Source organism: Thermobia domestica, chromosome 12 (genome assembly GCF_964235325.1).
Source record: "Thermobia domestica chromosome 12, izTheDome1.hap1.1, whole genome shotgun sequence".
Classification (NCBI taxonomy): domain Eukaryota; kingdom Metazoa; phylum Arthropoda; class Insecta; order Zygentoma; family Lepismatidae; genus Thermobia; species Thermobia domestica.
In genome coordinates this window covers 228,815,480-228,827,910 of record NC_137465.1, presented here as the reverse complement: position 1 = coordinate 228,827,910, position 12,431 = coordinate 228,815,480, and the positions used below count along the sequence as shown (strand labels likewise).

General features: G+C 34.5%; 1 protein-coding gene across 4 annotated transcripts in view; it reads right to left on the bottom strand.

Moving 5' to 3' along the window:
* LOC145667089 (uncharacterized) overlaps positions 1-9,552 on the bottom strand; it is a 32,799-nt gene extending 23,247 nt beyond the window's left edge. For 2 of the 4 annotated variants that reach the window (XR_014127864.1, XM_081734806.1), the window contains exon 1: positions 9,265-9,552. The gene's annotated coding sequence lies outside the window, so the exon portion shown is untranslated. Of the gene's footprint in view, positions 1-8,793; positions 8,973-9,025; positions 9,210-9,264 lie in introns of those variants that run through there. The other 2 variants (XM_081734808.1, XM_081734807.1) reach the window with 2 other exon arrangements.
* Between the last annotated feature and the right edge of the window lie 2,879 nt (positions 9,553-12,431).

Sequence of the window (12,431 nt, the reverse complement as noted above, 5' to 3'; positions counted from 1 at the left end):
TAAAAACCGCTTCTCGACTTACATCCGAGAGAAATTGTCCTCCATTTGAACTCGGAACCAGGACTAATTGGCCACAAATGCGATACGTCTGCCGACTCACTCACAAAGGAATTCTGATAAAAAAAAAAAAAAAAAAAAAAAAACGTTGTACTGATCTTTACATGCTTCTTAATATAACTGTCAAGAGTCACTTCAGAAGGACAAAAAGATAAACAGTTGCACAAGTGAAACCATTACACAGAATTACATATAAACAATTTCAAAGTACTACGGAGTACAGAAGAACTAATTTAGTTCAAGTTAGTTAACAACGACTTTTATTGGTCCAAATTAAAGAAATACACCGACTTAATTTGCATATCAATAAGAAAAGTGAATAAAGATACGAATTATTTGAGCCCACTTTGGCTCAGACTCATTTATACATAAATAGATACCAAAGATACTTCTCATTTCACTAAATGCCTCTCGTGGGGTCTGTATGATCCCCCTCCCCACACACACACAAAAGTACGGCATTTTCGGTGTATTTTATCAATAGTAAACATTGAAACGAAACAATATTTAGAATTTTTCTTCGATTGCAATTACATAATAATAACAACTACAAAACAATCACAAAATAAACATTTATAAACTTATAAAAAAAAGTTGCTTTTGTAGTATAATCTTTTTGAGTAATGAATGGGGAATTTAGGTCAGAATATAATACGAATAATATACGGGAGTGAAACGTGATAACCCACAAATGTGTGTTCATCAAGATTTTACAAACACTTACACTTTTACGAACATTTTTTGTTTTTTGGTTTAAACCATTGGTTTTTTTTTAAAAAACCAGCTGGTTTAAACCTTGGTTTAAACCACCTTGGTTTAAACCAGCCAACCCTGATTTTAAGTTAAGTATTCAGAAATTTGTAGCGTTCTTTTATAGATGTTTCATATTCACTCAAGTAGAATACAAATATTTCCATCAGACGATATTTCTCGTTCGATTGAAATTCAGTAAAAACACTGATAATTTCACCAATGTGTTTATAATACCCTGTTCTTCTCTTCTGCTTCTTAAATACAGTGCTACAATAATACTTTCGTGTTTTCATTAGTTATTTTGACAAATGGGCTAAAGTTACCCCAATCATGAAAAATCTTGCATGGCATCAAAAAATTGGAACTATAATCATCACTCTTGGTCATACCTAGTGTTCACTGCTTTCAAAAGAAAGCCACAGGATTGTATTTTAACAAAGAGAAATGTCATTAAATTACCTCCCTAATCTTAGGAGATATTAAAGTGGGAATTTTTAATTTTTTTTTTTTTTAAAGGGCCAAAGTATACCCAGTTTCCGGTAATTATTTCTTTAGTTCGAAAGAATGAAGTTATTGCAAGAGGAGACGAATTCCAAGGTAGCGTAGTGTCCCAAAATGTCAAACTATTTTATATTAACCACTTTGCAGGAGCCGTTTATGAAAAGTATGACTTCCATCACCAAAAATGAAATTTTATTAGGCTATTGAATATCAATTTTTACATGACCTTTGCCATAAAATTATTTACAATAAAATCTATTTTATAATTTCAAAATCTTGATTAGCAGGAGACCTGCCATCCTGTTTATATGTGAGCTTCTTTTTTGATAGAATAGATATTGCTGTTAACAAAAAGGATAAACTTACAATACGAATATTTTGGCCATCCTGTCCCTTCTGAATTCAGTGATTGAGACTATCAGCACGAGGAGCCTAGCGTATAGTCAATGCGAATCTGCAGTAATCTCCCTTCCAAAAAAAAAAACCTCTTCAATACCTCTCTTGAAACCTTATATAGGCCCTTCCTTTCACTTTTACATCCGTCATTTGTAGGACAGTACCTGTTCGTCTTTCTATTTTTAGTTTTCCTTTCTTTTCTTAACCTAAAACTATTTTGGAATTGGAAACTGTCCTGTTATTATTAAATAAATATTTCAGATACAGAATCACAACTTGTAAACATGTGCTACATTTATGAAAGTTGTACCTACATGAAAAAATTCGTTTTTTTTTTTCCTCAATAAACTGCACAATATCATTACAGATTAATATTTTACTAATAAACGAGCAACACATGAAACTGTACTATGCAATATATATCGAGCAGTAAATGTACTAAGCAAGAAAGAAGTCTATTAAGCACTGCGTATAATGATATTTCTATTCTCATTTGTTATATGGCAGTTTAATATATATATATATATATATTGTCTATGTGTGTGTGTGCATATATATATGTGAAAAAATAGTGAAAGCTGCGTTTACTCATAAAGTACAAGGCACAAAAAAGAAATAGATAAACGTAAAATAGTCCAAAATACATTGGAATGAGATTTTATAACCTATTACCACCTAGAACTAGGGAAATGGAATTCTGAATCTGAATCTGAATTAAGAATTCTGAATCTTTTTGTACAGAATCACGAGAAGAAATTTATGCGTTTGAGTGGAAAATATGTATTTTTTTCTGAATTTATTTTGTACTAGGCAAAATAATTGTATGGTATGGATTAGTTATAACTGAGACATAAATAACATATATGCAAATTTATACGTTGAAATTCTCTAGTAGTAGTATATCTTGTTGTTATTAGAGCAGCAGTTCATGCAGACCAGATAAATTACAAGTATAAATCCATTACTAGTGTCACAGAAGTAGTATTACTGGAACGAAGTAAGAGTGCTCCCCATCTTTTTGTCCGCACAGAAAGTTCGTTTGTGGCACACAACTAGTATACTATATATGACACACGATGAAAGAAATGAAGATGACGATTAACGTAAAATGCAATCAGTTTCCAACTTCGTGCAAATAGCACTAGAAATCTCCTGATACACGTCTTGTGTGCAATATACTCTATATACATTCTGCGTACTTTAACCGAGTTTTTTTTCTTTCTTTTTAGCAATAAATTATACGTAAACTGTGAATAAAGAGAAACAAGGAATAGTGAAAATGTATGAAGAAGAAAAGAAAGTTATCAGGCTGTCTCCTTTAATATGCAAAGACTGAGAAAAAAATCCACATCTGCACCGAGAATCGAAATTAAGTTTTCGACTTACTATGTCGATATAAATTCGATGATTTTAACCGTCTGAGGAGTTCCGCAACAAGAGACATTGCACAGTTGGAATAAAAGGTAGTCCATGTGATCTGAGTGACTGAGAAGTGACTTCAAGAATGATAAAATGTATGGATGTTCAGGGAGCGGACCCTGCAAGGTAGTGGATTAGTTAGCGCATCGGCACGGAAGTTTGTTTCTCGGCCCAGTCGTGCATATTTTCCACTTTTTATACATGATAGAAATTTAACTATAAAGAAATTGGCGTGATATAGGACACTTTCATCATTCACCACTCTGGACTTGGACTGGCTACGTCGAAGGGCCCTGGCGCTGAAAGCTGCTTTCTCCCCCCCCCCCCATAAAAAAAATTGTCTGTAACGTCATTTTACATTTAAATTGTAAATCACTCATTAAGTTCTGTGATACACAATACTTAATGAGTGATTAATAATACACAATACTCACAGGACAATAATTCAGAATGTGACAACTATAGACCTATATCTATAAACCCTGTAGTAGCCAAACTTGTCGAAATATTGCTCAATGATCAAATAGTTCAATATTTTGAAAGTTAAGTCATTGTTTAGTAGCTCCCAATTTGGATATAGAGAAGGATTAGGTATAACTAAAGCAACAACTTCTTTAGTTAAAGATCTTTTAGACAGCTTAGAAAGTAAATATTTTACTAAAGTTAGATTTTATGACTTGTCAAAAGCTTTCGATACGGTATCTCATAAAATTATTTTAAGTAAATTAAAATACTATGGTTTTCAACATGATGCGTTAAACCTTATTAAATCATACTTATCAGACAGATATCAAAGAGTACAATTCCATAATTCGAACTCCGAATACTTGCAAGTGGATTCTGGGGTACTACAGGGATCAGTTCTGGGTCCCATTTTATTCCTTATATACATCAATGACCTTCCCAATCTTTTTGTTGATGACTTTGGAGTCTGTGTAAGTCTAAATCTGTTGTCGAAAGACAACAATTACCCCAAGATATAACAGCTGTAGCTGAGGACTAGTGTACTGCAAACTTATTGTGTTTAAATCTGATTAAAATACAAGATCTTAATGTTACATATAGCAATCTAGATTACACAGAAAAAAGATTCTAAAGTTAAAATTTTGGGATCTGAACTTCATTCAAAATTTAACTGGTACAATCACATTGAAATCACTGCAGCTAATGTAAAAAAGGGTATATACATGTTGAGAAAATTAAGAAGTTGCGTTAGTTTGAAAATCTTTAAGAATTGTTTACTTTGCCCATATGGTAATATTCTTTGGGGTGGATCTAGTTAACACTCATAAGCTTTTAAAGCTGAAAAAAAAAAAAAAAACTGTCAGATTGTTATGTAGTCTTCCTTCTCGCAGTCACTGCAAACCTAACTTTAAGCTACTCAAAATAATCACTCTTCCTTCTATTTTTGTTTTTCAGTGTTTAATGTATGTAAAAGAGAACAGAGATGATTGCCTGAACACTCCAGGTATCATTCATATAACAATAGAAACAGAATATAATATAATGACAGTGTATTACAATTATACCAAAACACAAAAGAGTTTTATTGGCACCTCCGCAAAATTATTCAAATCTCTCACTAAAGCACTGAGAGAAGCCGAAGTGGGTACTTTTAAAAGTAAACTTAAATCACTCTTATTAGATAATCCAGTATATGATATAGAAGAGTTTTACGAAAATACAAAGCAGTTAAAGTAAAAAATAACATAGCATTGAAGAACTATGAGAAAAGTGTATTGACGTGTATAATAGTCATCTATTGTATTGTGTTGAAATCGTTATTCTTTGTATTGTATTGAAATTACAATCGAGAATTTATATATATTACAACATGAATTGCAGTTATATCTAGATGTAGGATCACACTCTATATACTTTAATTTGATCCTTTGTAAATATTTTGTAAATATCCTTTTTTTTTTTTTTTTTTGTGAACAGGTCTTCTCGGGTTAGCAGCCATCCTTTTTTTTTTCTTTCTGTAAATATTCTGTATCCATTTTTGACCTTTTTGTAAATATGCTGTATGCATTTTAATCTGTAACTTTAGGATTCAACGATCGTAATGCTTTTATATCCTCTGAAGTTTCTGCAATAAGGATGATATGAATATGAATATGAAACATCCCAGGTGGAAATCTCATCTATGTTGAAACCTTGATCGAGATTGGTCGTTTGATTCAAGAGTTATTAAGTTTTATTTATGTTTTTATAATTCCCTCTCCCCTAAGTTCTACGGTCGAAGTGAATAGCTAAAAACACTTTCACGTCAAAACCACATCCACGTTAAAAAAAAAAAAAAAAAAAAAAATCGATCGAGATTGGCCGGGCGGTTCAAGAGGTTAAGAGCCACATAGTCACTTTCAATTTTATAATATAGATTTCGATACGGGTTAACTTTAAATTACACTTAAAGCGTGAAAACGACGGTTTCACATTACATGCTCAATGCAAAAACAAAAATAGTTCAGAGGTGCCTTGCGACAGATGGTGTTGAAGTATCTTACAGATAAATGCAATTGTGCAAAAAACATACCCATCAACTTGTGCGCTAGGTGGCCAGTGTAAACTAGTTACATGTAATCCAAGTCAGAGCGGGTCGAAGCAGGAAGACCCGTTTGGTGTGTTACGGGATCTGTAGATTGACGTGTTTCCGAAGGTGGATATGCACAATACGTAAGATTTTATTATCTCGTCATTTCTTAATACTACTGTTTGCTCTGATTGTTGAAAGTAGTGCCTTCATTTGTGTCTGTGCAACTGGTGTGGGCAAGAAAACGGCCACTTGTACGGGGTAAATGTATATAACAATGAAACTCACACTTCTTCCTAAATGTAGTACCAGGCCCGTATCCAGGGGAGTCTAGGACGCCGCCCCCCTAAAATTTTCACGGTAGGCTTGCAAATGAATTATAATATGATTGGATAGGGCCCTCCTACATTTTTGGGCTGGCTACCGACCTGTGTAGTACCCTTATGTGTTCTATTCCTTTCTATTGTTGGCGCATACAAATACTTGGAGGAGGAAGTAAACGTTTGTTCATAAATTTCAGTAAAATTTATCTTTTAACCCATTCTAGACCTTAATTTTCTAGAAGCTTGTACAAATTGACAATATATCTGCAATCCTATATGTCTAAAACGAAAGTACGCCTGCATACTTATATGGCATTAAAATGATTACTCCTGACAAAGACACGCATGCTAGGAGGCATGCTGTACTAGGAGGTTAGTGCACGCAAGATCTATAACTGTTCAGAATAGGGCCCACGCAGAAAGATATACATATGGAAGATAAGAGACATTGTGTATGCACGTAAAGGGAAACAAGTGCGAAACAACGCATCAACCATATCTTTCTTTAAGTTTTACGTCCCATGTTATGCCGGTTACGCTAAAGGAGACGGTGATGATGAGAGATGAATGAAATAGTGGAATGAAGAAAGTGGGAGGAAACGGCAGAACCCCAAGAAAACCCACGAGCCCGATGTTTGCCCACCACAAAGTCCACACGGCGCGAGCTGGGATCGAACCAGGGACCTCAAGCACCGGAGGTTAACACCTTACCACTGAGCCACCGCGCCCCCAACGCATCAATCAGTCTACGTGGTCACTACAAGCTTGTATTCCATTACATTTGCACACTAATGAACAATTCAATTTACACATGACGTACAGTTTCTTACCTTTTACCCTTTCCGCGCCGTGCTATTCCAGTTTAAAGAAACATGCATGAACTTGTGTTATATTTACATCTTTCATATAACATATATAGAAATACGAAATGAAAAGTATGCCGCACAAGGAAGTCATGATAGAGTGGAGTACTCTGAAGGCGGTGTTCAAAGTGATCGCAAAGCTGTGTCACTACCAAAGCATGTATTTTGTGACACATAAAATGCATTGCCACTATCCTTTTTAATGGAATACCCACCGTCGTTCAAGTGCCTACTCTCAACGGACGCACCTCCACAATTGCCCCCCAAATTCCCTTACCGCGCTCCAACCCTGAGTCAATTAGATTGCATTACTGAGTTAGTTATTTTATAGTGACCACATAGAACAAGTTGGTTTGTGTTTGTAAGTCAATTTGTGTCTTAGCACTGCGGTTTGTAACCAATGTGTGCACACTCTGTATCTATATTCAGCTTTCTTGAACTCATTCTGCACCCATGAATGAAACTTTTTAAGAAACACTTTTAAAGGCAATAAGAATGCATTTGCTGCTTTAAAAAATCCATAAAGTAGGATAGTACAATAACATTTTAATATAGTATTCTTTATTCTGGAATACGGAAATTTAGCTGTAAATCCAACTAAAAATGTCCAGTTCATCCTTAAATTGCAACAAATTAACGTGGGACCGTGCAGGTTTTCTTTTGCCGTACCACTCGAAATAATTGTTGAAAAATTCTAATACTTTCACTTCGCACTGGGCGACATGAAAATCTCACTTGGCATAGATAAACTTCAAGGGAGCTATCAGAAGTAATTATCCAAAAATTTAAACTCATTTACGATTTGCGCCTAATTACAGCGATCGGACGTATGGCGTAAAAACTGGAATGTTAAGAGAGAGAGAAAAAAAAGAAAAATACACAAACCAACCTGTAATAGTTGGCCCTTAAAAAGCAGAAAATGGTACTTTACCGAATCAGGTTTGAAGCCGAGGATTCCCCTCCTTTGAAGGAAGTAGGCGCATGAGGGAAGGTGGGTATACGCGTACGCAAAAGTAATGAAAACAAATGGATTTCCAACAGCACTAGTTTTGGTTTCATACTAGTAGGCTTATATACATAAAATACAGATTCTGTACACTGTCTAGAAAAAAACCGCCGGTGGAAAATAGTACCTAATACAGCCATCTTTCATATGCACTCGCTTTTTTCATCCATCGCAAAGCATTTGTAATGATTTTGCACTTGTAAAAATAAAATATACGTGTATTACTTTGTATTCAATTATATTGCCTGCAGAAGATTGTTCTAATATATCTTTTCAGTTCAGGTTTACTTTAGGCGCACCACATTTTGGAAGATTTAGAGGTGAAATTGAATACTTTGTATTAAAAGATATAATAATAATAATAATAATAATAATAATAATAATAATAATAATAATTTGGTCCTTGAACCAATTATGGCAATAGACAACGTTAATATATAAGGACCATATTTCTGCAGGCGAAATAATTTTATACAAAGTAATACAACTGTATTTTAGGTTTACAAGGATAGAGTTAATAGTGTAAAATCAATACAAGTGCTTTAAGATAGATAATATAACTGAATGCTTATGAAAGACGACAAAATTAGATGTAATTTTCCACCGGCGGTGTATTTCTACACTGTATATAGAAGATGTACTTTACGTTTACAATTGAAGCGCTACTAGTATGAAACCATGAGAAGCGCTATTGAAACTCGTGTCTTTGTCGAAACCCGCGATTCTATATATGCCAATACTGAAAGAATGATAATTTTTCAACAATTATTTCGAGTGGTACGGCAAAAGAAAACCTGCACGGTCTTTTCGTGGAAAGTATTTAATTTTATCTGTAAATCGGCAAGAGTTTACTTTGTGCGACCAATGACTGGAACCGTAATATAATATAACCTAACCTAACCCGTGTCAAAAATCACTGTTAAGCACAAAAGGAACTCTTACCTGTAAATCTTCCAAAATGTGATGTACCAAAAGTAGACCAGCACCCAAATTAATACTAAAAAATCACTAGTACAGTTAGTCACAGTACTAGTTATCATAGTGCTTATCCCTTCACAGTTACCCTTCAAAATCTACTTTGCACCAATTTTACCAATTTGTGGGAGTAATTGTCAGAAAGAAAAAAACTTAAAATTCTGTACATAAACACGTATATACTTAATTAATCACATACTATATCAGTTTGTTATTGCCAACCGCTCATCACCCTGCAAGACATTATTTGACATAATAATTAAATCATGGCATCGATGTAGAAAGGATCGGCTGGCCTTCTTGCATAAACTACGTTTAAACATTGAGATTCACAGCGCAAACGTATAGGTAGGCTAGATTTGTATCTTATGTAACACTGAATTCAATTTCTGGAAATACTATTACACACTTGGTAATGACTAAGAAGTAAACACTCACCTCGCAATTGCACCACAACCCATGGAATCCAAAATATCGCCCTTGCACTGCGTATTTTTTTTTTAAAGTTACAGATTTTTAGATATATGTACTTAAAAAGTGATGGATATTGTAAGTACGATAATTCAAAGTACTTCTATTATGTTTTAAGTCATATTTACATGTAATTACTACGTAGAATTCATTGAAAAATCCTGAATTTAAGCACCTAGGGAATTTCCCGTTTCAATTATGACCATCCATGGTTGCCATATTTCACGCATTCGAATATTACTAGTGGGAGTGGTATCTAGCGATTAGTGATGGGGCTTAATGAGCGATCAAAAGGGGCGCAAGCTACTGACACTCTACGTACATTCGTAATTACAAATATTACGAATTTTGTAACAAAGAGATTCCTTGTGAAATCAACAAGTCATCAGACTTGACCATCTCAGCTTTTGTACAGTAGCGTAGCTAGAATTTTTTCCAGGGGGGCCAATGAAGGGCCCAAGAAAATTTTGAGAGGGCCATCTTCAATGAATGAAAAACTGTATTCACATTAATATATATATATATATATATATATATATATATATATATATATATATATATATATATATATATATATGAGTATGTGTGTGTGTGTGTGAATGTTTTCATCTTTGTTATTCATAATTATACTCTTTTACAGTGAAAATGTAAGAATTTACTATCTCAAACAACTAGGGTACATTAATACAATTGATTTCTAAAATAAGTAAGTAGTTATTTAATCCTGGCGTTTAAAAAAAGTGTGGCTTGTTGATTTAAGTGGAAACAGAGAAATACACATTTACGAGGTAAAGAAAATAACTTATAGGTTCATGCCTCTACTTAAAAGAGAATTTTTCTATTCTTATGGGCAGCACCAAACTTATCAACAACTTCATCAAAATCTAACGATCTAAATTCATCAAGAAATCAACTTTGGGTTCCTCTCGTCTTCATACAACTTAATTGTTTTGGGGGGGGATTTTGTGTTCACATTTGAATATTTCCAGATCAGTTCCATGATGCTGATCCATAGGCTCGACAATGTTGTAATTTAGGAAGTTCTCAATTTTTTTGGATGTGGAGCGGTGATTGATCTAATGATTTTGCTACGTGATCCAAAGCGTTTTTCCGTCTCACTGATTGCCTTATCAATAGTGGGCAAAAAAATGCCTCTTAGTACATTATTTTTAGAAAATTCGTTTTCTACCTGCAGTGAAGGAAGAGATTCATCCAAATCGAATTTGTGATATTTTGAAGGCAAATGTCTAATTCGTTTTCACGAGGAATCCCTATAGCTTATCTGTTTCCGGCTCTGGAATTTCAAGACCATTTTCTTGCATGTTTCCAAATATTCTTGATAAATTTGTTCGAATGTTGTTCGTTGAGAGTCATACGAGAGTATTCTCCAGACTTCATCTTCGACAGCTTTTGAACTAGTTAGTCTACAAGAATCAAACTTTTTGACATGTCTGCATCTACTTGAGATAAGGCGAATCTCAATGTTATAGTATGGCAGCAGTCATCTCAAATTTTATCAGCCCGAAAAATTCCCACCTGTGCAGGTCACACTAATTTGCCTCATGGAATGATGGGAGTAAATAAATATCATATGTTTCGGATTTGGTTTAATGCCGCATAATAATACCGCATCTAAAACTAAGTAATGAATTTCCCTTTACTTCATGAAAGTTATAAAGTAAACACTCTATGAAGCAAAAAGAGGAAATGTGTTTTTCTTTTCCTAATATCAAAGGGTGTTAGAACAGACATTTCAATTGGGACTCCTTACACCAAAAGAAGCATAGGTGGCATTTTTCTTTCTTTCGTTTGTTTACCTTCACTAGCTTTTAGAATTTGATGTGAATTCAAATACATAAACACTCACAGTCCTACCGAATGGTCAAATCTCAGCGGTAGAACATCAACTTAATATTCAGAAGAGGATGTGATGATCCCTCTTGGGTAAATATTTCGATTGAGGAGTTTACCAAAATTCTTCCTCGGCGTCAGTAGAGAAATTTTTATTGCCCTATCGAATCATTTCCCTCATTTCTATCCTCTGAGCTTCGAATGTTTCAAAGCCTTAAAATGAATCCAAATGTAGTTGAAGCAACTTAACGCTATTATCCTGTAGTCGATACTAAATTAATATTGTTAGTTTTCAGATTAAACTGGAAGGAGGGCCATTAGTTAGAATATCCTGTTAAAAATTCGTCACCCCTGATTTACTGTTCTGCATAATTCTTACAATGTAATTTTCTCAGAAATGTTAAATGCTTAATTTTCTTAGAAATTCATATTTTGACAAAGAACAAATATAAATCTGAGTAGTATTGGCTGCACTTCAGGACACTTTTTGGCCCCTGGGTCCCTGCCTCAGGACCCATGGTCCCTGGCTGGGGTCAATGACCTAGGGGTACCTAGGACCACCCCCTCTAAATTTTGGCAGGGGCACCATGGCCCACCCCCTTAATTTTTTGGCAGGGGTACATAGGACCACCCCCCTTAAATTTTTGAAATTGCCAAATCTAAAAATTTGGTATGGTAACCTAGGACCATAGTATGTACCTCTATCAGTATTGGGTGTCTATGTCGTTCCCTTTCATGGGTAAAAAATTGCCAAAAAGTCAAATTTTGGGGGTTTTTGACCTAATTTATCCCCTTTGATGAGGTGTTATTACCCTATATGGTTATATGGGCGTATACAGGGGTCCATTCTCTTTCATAAGACATGGGTATATTAATGCACCCCTTGAAAAATTTGGGAGGGGTACCTTGGCCCACCCCTTAAATTTTGGAAATTGACCAATTTAAACATTGGGTATTATAGTACAGGACCCTAATATGTATTATGATAAATTTGGGTGGTCCACCTCGTTCCCTTCTAGGGGTACAAAATTGCCAAAATATAAACGTAAGCAATACGTAGTACCACGTGTTTGGTTTTTGGTCGATTTTATCCCCTTTGATGAGGTGTTATTATCCTATATAGTTATATGGTCATGTATAGGGGTCCATTACCTTTCATAAGATATGGGTATATTTGTGCACCCCAGGAGGGGTACTTTGGCCCACCCCTTAAATTTTGGAAATTGCTCATTTTATATATTTTGTATTATAGTATTGGACCCTAACATGTATTATAATAAATT